General features: G+C 57.8%; 1 protein-coding gene across 1 annotated transcript in view; it reads right to left on the minus strand.

The window, feature by feature from the left end:
- The window catches only part of Sulf2 (sulfatase 2), a 67710-nt gene extending 58461 nt beyond the window's left edge, over nucleotides 1-9249 (minus strand). The window contains exon 1 of the mRNA XM_069989954.1: nucleotides 9165-9249. The gene's annotated coding sequence lies outside the window, so the exon portion shown is untranslated. The remainder of the gene's footprint in view (nucleotides 1-9164) is intronic.
- Between the last annotated feature and the right edge of the window lie 876 nt (nucleotides 9250-10125).

The following is a 10125-nucleotide window of genomic DNA, read 5'->3' on the forward strand; positions in this document are numbered from 1 at the left end:
TGCCAGCTAGGCAGGAAGCTGAGACCTGAGAACTGAGCTTTAGAGCCAGCCCCAGCAGACTGACAGACTCATTTCCAATTATCCAGCAAAAAGCCAGAAGTGGAGGTATGACTCAAGTGGTAGTACACTAGCCTTGAGTGAAAAAAAAAAAAAAGCCAAGTAAGAGCTCATGGTCCTGAGTTCCAGCCCAGGACCGGCACACACACAAGAAAGATAAATAAGCGAATAAGTAAACAGAGTTGTACGCGCTGAGAACACAAGCAGAGTCACCCTAGACGTTCCAGGCTGACCTGGGAGCTGATGTCTGAAGGGTTCGAGGGAGCCCGACATGGAGAGTTACGGAGGGTAGCAGCCCAGGCTGAGGGCACAGAGAAGAGGCTGCGGTGACTGGGGTGGGAGGAGGTGACACTTGGGGGGAGGTGGCATGAAGTGGGGAGAGGCTGGACAAGAAGATGGGGTCTGGCGAGGGCTTTGCTCAGCAGCCCCCTCCTGAGTCAGCTCTCCCTTGGTGGCCACACCTGGGGCACTGGTGTCACTGGCAGGTGTGGCCCAGCACAGGTTGCTAAGAGGCACAGTGGGCATGGCAAGAATTCCCACTACGTTCTGCCCACGCACAGGGGACAGTCGCCTGTGGGGAGGCGGAGGAGAGGCAGCAAGGGTGGGTGCTTTCAGAGTTGCCAGGTTTGCTTTACTTGATTGACAAGGGCCTCTCGGGAGACATCAGCGGGGTTGTGTGTGACATGGGGTGACAGGGGACCACAAGGCCCCCTGGGCGCCACAGCAGCGCACCAGCAGCGCCTCCATGGGAGCCCCCCCCCCCACCAAAGCGGGTCTGGGGGGTGTCCCCGCTTGTGGTGTTCCCTTGGACGTAGCTGGGTACGGGGGCGTTGGGTGGGGAGGACCAGCTCCCAGCACCCCGCAGACATCCACCCAGGTGGGAAAGGACGACAGATTCCTGAACCAAGACAGGAAGGGTTTGACAGCGCCCCAGGAAGCCAGAGACAGCCACATTTGGAAACTGTTGCTGACCTATTGCTACTGTGGACAATGACTGTTTACAGCCATACTGCTCTTCCTATGTGAGCTCCCAACGCCCACCGGCACCTGTAGCTCTCAGGTGTTTGACCCTCTTTACAGCTTGTGCTGAGGTGTGTCACTGCAGCACATGCATTTAGTTCTGATCCAGCTTCTTTTAGGGTGTGTGTGTGTGTGTGTGTGTGTGTGTGTGTGTGTGTGTGTGTGTGTGTGTGTGTGTGTGTGTGTGTGTGTGTGTGTGTGTGTGTGTGTGTGTGTCACTGCAGCACATGCATTTAGTTCTGATCCAGCTTCTTTTAGGGTGTGTGTGTGTGTGTGTGTGTGTGTGTGTGTGTGTGTGTGTGTGTGTGTGTGTGTGTGTGTGTGTGTGTGTGTGTGTGTGTGTCTTAGAGCTTGAACTCAGGGCCTGGGTCCTGTCCCTGAACTGTTGTACACAAGGCTAGCACTCTACTACAAGAGCCACATCTCCATTTCTGGATATTTTTGGTAATAAATTGTAGCTATAAAGCCCCAAGGACTTTTCCTGCCCAGGCTGGTTTTGAACCACAACACTCAAAAGATCTCAGCCCTTTGAGTAGGATTACAGGTGTGGAATCACCAGTGCCCACTTTAGTTTTACTTGGAGTCAAGGTAGTTCATGGATGAGTACGTGTGGACAGGTAAAGCTGGCAAAAACATCTACAAAAACAAGAGGGTCTCTGGCTGCTGCTTTAGGGACCACCAAGCTAAGTCAAACAGCAAAAGCTCACTCATTTCTCATTTCTCTCACTCATTCTCCCCTTCTTTGGGTTGGAAATAAGTACAAACTCAACCTGTGGCCAATGAGAAATAAAGCAAAGTCAGCCCCAGGGTGGGTGTCTGTAGAACGATTTCCTCCTCTGATTAAAAGAGAGACAGCAGGGGCTGGGAAGGTGGCTCAGTGGTAGAGTACTTGCCTTGCATGCATGAGGCCCTGGGTTCGATTCCTCAGCACCACATAAGCAAAAAGATAAAAGCCGGAAGTGGCGCTGTGGCTCAAGTGGTAGAGCGCTAGCCTTGAGCTGAAGAGCTGAGGGACAGCGTCCAGGCCCAGAGTTCAGACCCCACAACCGAACCAAAAAAAAAAAAAAAAAGAGAGACAGCAATGGGTCCTGTCCTATATTTCCAATTTTCAGGAGGGCTTGATGTTTGGAGCAGTGGCAGCCACATTGAAATCAAGAATCAACAAAGGGGGCTGGGAAGGTGGCTCAGTGGTAGAGTACTTGCCTTGCATGCCTGAGGCCCTGGGTTCGATTCCTCAGCACCACATAAGCAAAAAGTAAAAAGCCAGAAGTGGCACTGTGGCTCAAGTGGTAGAGTGCTAGCCTTGAGCTGAAGAATTGAGGGACAGTGCCCAGGCCCCGAGTTCAGGCCCCACGACCAGACCCCCCCCCCAAAAAAAAAAAAAAAAAAAGAAGAAGCAACAAAGCCAAAGACCCAGAAAGGACATTTTGACATTTTGTCATGTGAGAAATAAACACCACTCAACACCAGGACCTCTGCTCTGTTCTTGAGTAAGGACCCTGGCTTCAGGAAGGTCCCACCCAGTCCACTTTCCTGCTCTCTAAACTATTCAGATCAGGGGCCTGCTTTCTGAAGTCTGTGGGCAGCGCCTCTCTCCAGAGTGGGCCAGAAATGCCAGTTTAGTATCAGGCTCAAAGTGCCCCCTGAACTCCTCCAGGCTGATGGTTTGTTCAAACAAAGCTGCATCCTCCCTCTAGCTGTGGAGGCGGGTCAAGCCCGCTGGGGTGCACACCTCCAGCCAATAAGAAAAGCTGTCAGCAACATTCCTTCCCTGCACATCTGGAGTCCACCTGGCCAAACACACACAGCTCAGGCCCAGCCCAGGCCTAACTTGGGCCTTGGGGGTTGGGGGGTGGCCTTACCCCCCACCCCTCATCCCCCAGCCCCCAGCCCCCGGCCCCCAGCCCGCTTTAGGACTCTGAGTGAGGGAGAGGCCCAGGTTGTCCACGACGTGAGGCCAGGGACACTGGGCTGAGCTTTAGAATCCTACTGGGAGGTGGCAGAGTTGAAAACACTCTGGCTGGAGAGGATTCCAGCAAGTAGAGGTCTGGGCTGGAGATGGTCTTGAGACCAGGCTAACTGCAGCTCTGCCGGGGGCCACCTGCCCCTGGGGCCCAGACCCCACATAAGCTAGCACTGCCCCTGGGGCTCTGTGGCTGGTCTGTGCAGCCCCTAGCAGTGGGGAGACATCTCCAGATACTCACCACAGCCACACCCGACCCGCCTGGGGGAGGGGAGGGGGTAGGACAGGGGCAGCGGGGAATCAGGCGCCTTCTCCCTAAAGAGCCGGTCCAGTCTTCTGACTTGTGACCTCATAGCCACCACCTTGGTCATCCAGTGCGACAGTCACAGAAACACCTCTAGCCACCACTGCAAGTCCCCTGGGTGGGAAATCACTCTAGTTTGAGAACTGAGGCCTTTGCTTATTCAGAATGCCAGAGGCTCAAGCCTGTAATCCCAGCTACTCAGGAAGATGAGATCTGAGGATCAAGGTTCAAAGCCAACCCCAGACAGGAAAGTCTGTGAGATTCTTACCTCCAATTAAGCCCAGAAAAGCTAGAAGCAGAGGTGTGACTTAAGTGGTAGAGCACTAGCCTTAAGGGACAAAGCTAAGGGACAGCACCCAAGCCAAGTTCATTCAGCCCCAGTACAGACATACAGACAAAAGAAACAAAACTACTCCATCCACCACAGCCCTGGATTCACTCCTCCACCAGGCCCAGCCCTCCAGGCCTCACCAGGCTGCCTGCTTAATAGCCCAGCTTCCACTTACCAGAGCACTCTTTTTTTTTTTTTGGTCAGTTATGGGGCTGGAACTCTGGCCTTGGGCGCTGTCCCTCAGCTCTTCAGCTCAAGGCGAGCTCTCTACCACTTGAGCCTCAGCGCCACTTCTAGTGGTTTATTAGAGATAAGAGTCTCACGGACTTTCCTGCCCAGGCTGGCTTTGAACCGTGATCCTCAGAGCTCATCCTGAGTAGCTAGGATTACAGGTGTAAGCCACCGGCGCCCAGCCTGAGAACACCCTTCTTGAAGCTGCTATGAAAGCCATGCAATTCCCTGACTCTCAGGAATGTCTCACTTCTGATCCCGCTCACCCCCAGCTTACTCCCGACCCACCACCTCACTGGACTTCTAGGTCTTGAACAAACGTCTCAGATAGACCTGCTGTCTACCTCCGGGCCTTTGCACTGGTGATTCCTGACATCTGGAATCCTCCTAAGGCCAGGTCCTCCCTAAGCTTCTGGCCACAGCTGGAAGGTCAGTGCTCAGAGAGGCCTCTGGCCCCACACCTGACATTGTCCCCACTTACACAGTCACCTCTCGTTGCATAGGATGTGTTTGCACTATTCAGCTTTCTTGGAACAGCCTCAGTCATGGCTGTGTTCACTGTGTGTGGCCAGCTCGGCCCTCAGGGGAGAAAGAACAGGGTGCTTTCTCCACATCCCTGGAACAGGCCCACTTGTATGCACCAACGAGGCCCTCAGCACGCTCTTAACCTGCACAGAGGACTGACTTTGAAGCCAGCCAAGTCGGAGACATCCTCATTTACAGTTAAACCCCCCCCCCCAACCCCACACAAAGCCCGACGTGGAAGTGTGACTCAAGTGGTAGTGTGTCAGCCTTGAGTGTAAAAAGGAAGGGACAGTACCCTGGCCGTGAGTTCAAGCCCCAGTACTGACAGGTATTTTAAAAGAAAATGAAAGCACAGATATACAGAACGCACTGCTGGAGAGAGGGGGAGAGCGGTCTCCGGGCAGGCGCGTGTATTGCCATTGAAAGAAAAGGCACAAAAGTGTATGCGCCGTGGGTATCCACTTTATACATTATGTAGACAGTACCTGTGTGGTCTACACACTATTTGATATTGAAGATCCAGACTAAGAACAAAAAAGTTTGGTTTCAACTGAAATCAAAATGCATTTTCTAATCAAGAGAAAATGAGCTGTTCACGTTCTGCTTTGTTACATTTGCTGAAATTTCCCCTGTAGCTAGTACACAATCAAGGCTCATAAATACTTCATCTTGTCCTACTTTCCAATACCATGTTATAGATTTTTATCTAAAAATAAAATTAAGAAGTAATTTTTTGAGCCATCCCTGAAGCCCTTTTGGCTTCTGTGTGTTTTTCAGAGTCAAGTGATTTCAGCCAAGGGCTGGTGTGGGTCTGTGATCCCCTTAACTCTGCCTTCCATGTAGCTGGGTTTTAGGGTTTTTTTGGGGGGGGTTGTTTGTTTTGGTTAGTCGTGGGGCTAGAACTCTAGGCCTGGGTGCTGTCCCTCAGCTCTTCAGCTCAAGGTGAGCACTCTACCGCTTGAGTCACAGTACCACTTCTGCTCTTTTCTGTTTATGTGATGCTGAGGAATCAAACCCAGGGCTTCATGCATGGGAGGCAAGCACTCTATCACTGAGCCACCTTCTCAGCCTCTGCCTTCCATGTAGCTGGGACAACAAGAGTAAACCACCCTACCCAGCTTACTCGTTGAGATACAGCCTCTCTAATGTTTTCTGCCAAGGCTGACGTCAAATTGTGATCCTCCCAATCTCTGCCTACCTCATACCTGGATGACAAGCTCCAGCGACTGTGCTTAGCCTAGGAGTCTTGCGTTCACTAAAGAAATACTTTAGGATGACTTTCATAGTGTGGGGGATGGGCAAAGTTGGGCAATCCTGAACCCCAGAAAGTACAGGGTCCACCTGCACCCTACATGCTGATGCTTGCTGACACCAACGGAGAGGGGAGGAAGATGTTCCTGTGGTCCCCTCATCAGCCAAGATGGAGACAGGTCCCTAGGAGAATGCTACTCACACTAGTCATTCCTGTCCAAGGAACCCAGCTGTGTTCTTTTGGGGTAGGGGTACTGCAAGTCCAGCCTAAGCCAATAACAAGTAGTTCCTCATTCCTAGAGCCTGGTGTGCAGTAAGCATAGGATAGGAGTCCCAGGAGAGGGCAGCCTGGGGCTCAGACGGCTTGGCGCTCTCTGCCAAGCTCCCATGACCAACTGACAAGGATGGACGGGAGGGGGGAGGCGGGGCGCCATCAGCATCGGACACCTCCGTCCCTCCCCATGACAGCTGGCCAGTCCTCATGCCAGACCTGGGCAGCCTTAGGAAGCACCTGTCTGTCGGTAATGGGCTCATTCCTCCCTTTTCCACAAGCCAGGGGGCAGGCGCAAGGACCGGTGTTCCTTGTGGAATGAGAACTCGGAGCCACAGACAGGTTGAGTCACACACTCCCACATCAGGGCTGGGCAGGAGGCCAGGCAGGCTGGCTGCCCCAACTGCCGAGCCCGTGGACGCAGAGCTGGGGAAGGAAGGAGACGGTTGCCACCGGAGGCAGAGCAGAGCTGGAGGAAAAAACGGAATCTGAGCTCCCTACCAACTCCTAGGCTCGGAACGCCGTTAAGCCTTGGAGCTGACTTGGGCTTTTTAAGGTGCTGTGGCTTCCAAGAGTCCAGGGTGTCCTGGTCACTCTGTGTGGGGCAGGGAAAACAGCCCAGCCAGGCTCCATTGCAGCAGCCCCTCTAGGCAAGCAGTGGGGGAACCCATCCTGACTTCCTGAGTCTGTCCATCAACTGCCGGGTCTGTAACCCCAGCGCTTGACCCTGGCCAGCCCAGCACCTCTTCCCCTCTAGGCTCCAGGCACAGACTAGTTCCCTAGCAACCACCCCAATTAGGCAATCACGCCATTTATCAGGATGCCAATTAATTATAATGATCTTAATAATCTCCCAATTAGATAGCGCCATGAGGCTGGCTGCTGGGGGAGGGGTGGCAGGCCTCTTCCACCTGCAGGTCACCATGGAGAGAGAGCCCGGCACACCCATCCTCTGCTGAATAGGGCCCAGCCTGACCCTGAAGTCCCTGCCCCCACTCTTATCACCCACAGGAGAGCCCCATCTTCAGGAGACTGGCCATCCCCCACCTGCGCTAAAACCCTTCTCCCAGATTCTATCGCTCCTGCCTGACATCTTACTTTGTGTCCAACCAGGGGTGCCTGTGTGTGACACCCTGGGAGAAGGGAAAGGCAAGAAGCAATTTTTCCTCAGGGCAAACAAACAAAAAAAAATCCCCAAATACAAACCAAAGGAACCCTGCCTCTCCCTGCAAACAGAGGAGGAGGGAAGCAATGCCAAAGCGTGCAAAGTTTTATCTAACTGAACACGTGGGTTTTTCTACATTTAGAAACAAGGTCAGGGCTGCTATGAAGTTCGGGCTCCGTGGTTTGGAAGAACCCTGGAGTGCCATGGCTAAACCATAGTCAAGGAGTCACAGCACTCCTGGCCTCAGTTTCCCCACTGTCAGCATGGTGGCAAGCACAGGTCCTGCCTTCCAGGACTGTGGGCTGTACCGGCCCCGCGCCACACCACCTGAGTGGTGTCTGTGTGTGGCATATAGAGAAAACCTCCTTTTAACCACAGGCTGGTCACAAAAGCTGGGCTGAGTGACCACGGACTGGTTGGCCCATGAGACCAGCTGCTGCCCCCTTGAGGCAGGCCCAGGCAAAGCTACAAAGCCAGAAAAAGGAGAAACACAAGACCCCCAAATCAAAACTGTGTAGTGTCAGGGCTGATTCAGCACACTGACCTCTCCTGGGCCCTTGGGTTGTCGCTGCTCTGAGCTGCTGGGTGGGACACACACACACACACACACACACACACACACACACACACACACACACACACACACACACACACACACACACACACACACACACACACACACCACACCACACCCCCCCTCCACCAAGCCATCTTTTCATCATTCCAACTCTTACATATGACAACTTAACATGTTATTAGGGGTTTCAGGAAAAGCCATAAATTCAAATTAAAAAACCCAAGACAAACAAAGCCCGCAGCCACACCAACCCTCAGTCCCTGGGGTGATGCCAGCACCGGCCTCCCAACATCGCCCCGCAAGGGTCTCCGCACAGCACTGCCCAGTGTGCCATCAGCCAAGCCTGCGCCCGGCCATGGGGGGCCAGGCTGGCCCAGCATTCCTGCCCCAGGCCCTGTGCACGCCTTGCCAGGCAGTGGTCCTCAGCGCCCCCACCCCATCCTGTCTTTAAAGAATGGCTTTAACTGACTTACAGCCCCCTTGAATGGAGTGCAGTCACTGCCAGGAATGCCCTTTCCCCTGAGCTGCCTGAGCAACAATTCTGAGAAGACAATCAGGGTATGGGGGGGGGGTACCTACTTCCTCTCACCCTAGACCTGGCATCCGAGGGGTGAAAGGGAGGAATCCCCACATGTACTGATGACCAAGGACCCCGATTCAAACGTAGGCTGAATGTAATTACTTGGTTAATTAAATATTGACTTTTATCTCAAAAAGTGATTAAAACAGGCTGCAGGAAAGCCAGGCCAGAAAGGGGGTGGAGGTGGGCGTGGGAGCAGACCAGAACTTTCGAAAAGCAGGAGGCAGGGGTGGTCACAGCGAAGATGACTGGCGCTGCCCTACAGTGGGCAGGGACCTACTGTGTGCGGGGTCCTACAGTGTGCGGGGGGCCTATGTGGGGGGCTCCGGGCGCCTGGGACTTGCACACCGCCCCCCCGCCCCCCCGCCCCGTCTCTCCAGCCGCCCTCCAGTGGCCGGGCAGCCCCTGGGGCCGAACCCGGTCCCGTGCGGGCGGGCAGAGCCGGGCGAGGGGCTCCCCCAAGGCGGGGGGGTACGAACGCGCGGGCCCCGCGGGCTTCCGCGGACCGGGCGCCCGGCTGGACCTCGCGGCCCGGGCAGGCGGGGCGGCCCCGACTCCGGGGAAGTTTGCCTCGGCGGCCCCCGGGATCCTTCGGCGCCCGGCCGCTTCTCCGCCAGCCCGCGGACCCGGGCGGAGGCTCCCGGGGCCTGAGCGGCCCCACGTGGGCGCCTCCGGCCGGGGCTCCGGGGCTCCACCCGCGGGGCCGCCGGGAACCCCGGCGCCCTCCCCGGCCGGGATTGGCCGGGGCGCAGCCCAGCCCGACGCTCCGGCCCCGGCTCACCTGGGCGGCGCTCGCGGCCACGCTCGCCGGGGCGAGGCGAGGACCCGCTGCGGGGAGCCCCGCGCAGCCCGGCGCCCGCGGCCCCAGCCCGGCCCGCGCCCCACTCACCACGCGCGCGGCCCCGGCAGCCTCACCCGGCGCGGGGCGCCGCCGCCTCTGCCGCAGCCCTGCCGGGCCGCGGGGCGCAGGGGACTCCGCGCCGCTGCTGCCGCCGCCGCCGCCGCCGCCGCCGCCGCCGCCGCTGCATCCCGGGCGGGCGCCGCGCTCCTCCTCCGGCGCTGCCCGCCCCGGCCCCGCCCCGGCCCCGAGCACCGCCCCGGCCCCCGCCCCCCGGCCCGCCCCGGCCCCCGGCTCCGCCCCGCCCGCCCGCCGCCCTCGGGACCCGGTGGCCCCAGCCAGCCCCGGGCACCCTGCGCCCGGGCCCCGCCTGCCGGCCGCCGGCCGCCGGCTCGGGCGAGGGAGCGCCGGGCCGGGGCGGTGCGCGGCGGGGACCCTGGGCACCGGGGACCCCGCGGGCAGCGCTGTACCTCCGGCGTGGGGGCGCACCGCCCGGGCGCTCGGTGCCGGCCCCGGAGTCCGGCCTCGGACGGGGCAGCGGGCGGAGAGCTGGGTCCCGGCCTCCGGTGGCTCCGAACCCCGCCGGCCGGCCGCGCTCCCGGCGCCGAGCGCGCACCCTCGCCGGGACCCGGCGCTCACTCGGCCCGCACTCGCGCCCGCGCCCTGGGCGGGGATTCGCCCGGAGCGGCCCACGGGGGGAGGGACGCGGGCCCAGGCCGCGTGGCGCTCGCGGGTGCGTGTCAGTGTGTGCGCCTGTGTGAGCGTGCGTGTTCGTGTGGGCGTGTTCGTGTGCACGCGTGAGCACGTGGGCGTGTTCGTGTGTGCACATTAGTGTCTGTGTTGCGCGCGTGTGAATGTGCGTACATGTGTGCGTGCGCGTGGTATGGGTGTTTAGTGTGAGTATGCGCACACACGTGTGCACAGACCTGGGGCATTGCTAGTAAAGCCGGGGTCCTCGCGCCCTCCCCCGTTCTCCTCCTCCCCTCACCCCCCCCCCCCCCCGCTCTCCTTT

This window comes from Dipodomys merriami, unplaced genomic scaffold (assembly GCF_024711535.1).
Source record: "Dipodomys merriami isolate MVZ:Mamm:240054 unplaced genomic scaffold, mDipMer1.0.p SCAF_39, whole genome shotgun sequence".
NCBI classification, from domain to species: Eukaryota; Metazoa; Chordata; class Mammalia; order Rodentia; family Heteromyidae; genus Dipodomys; species Dipodomys merriami.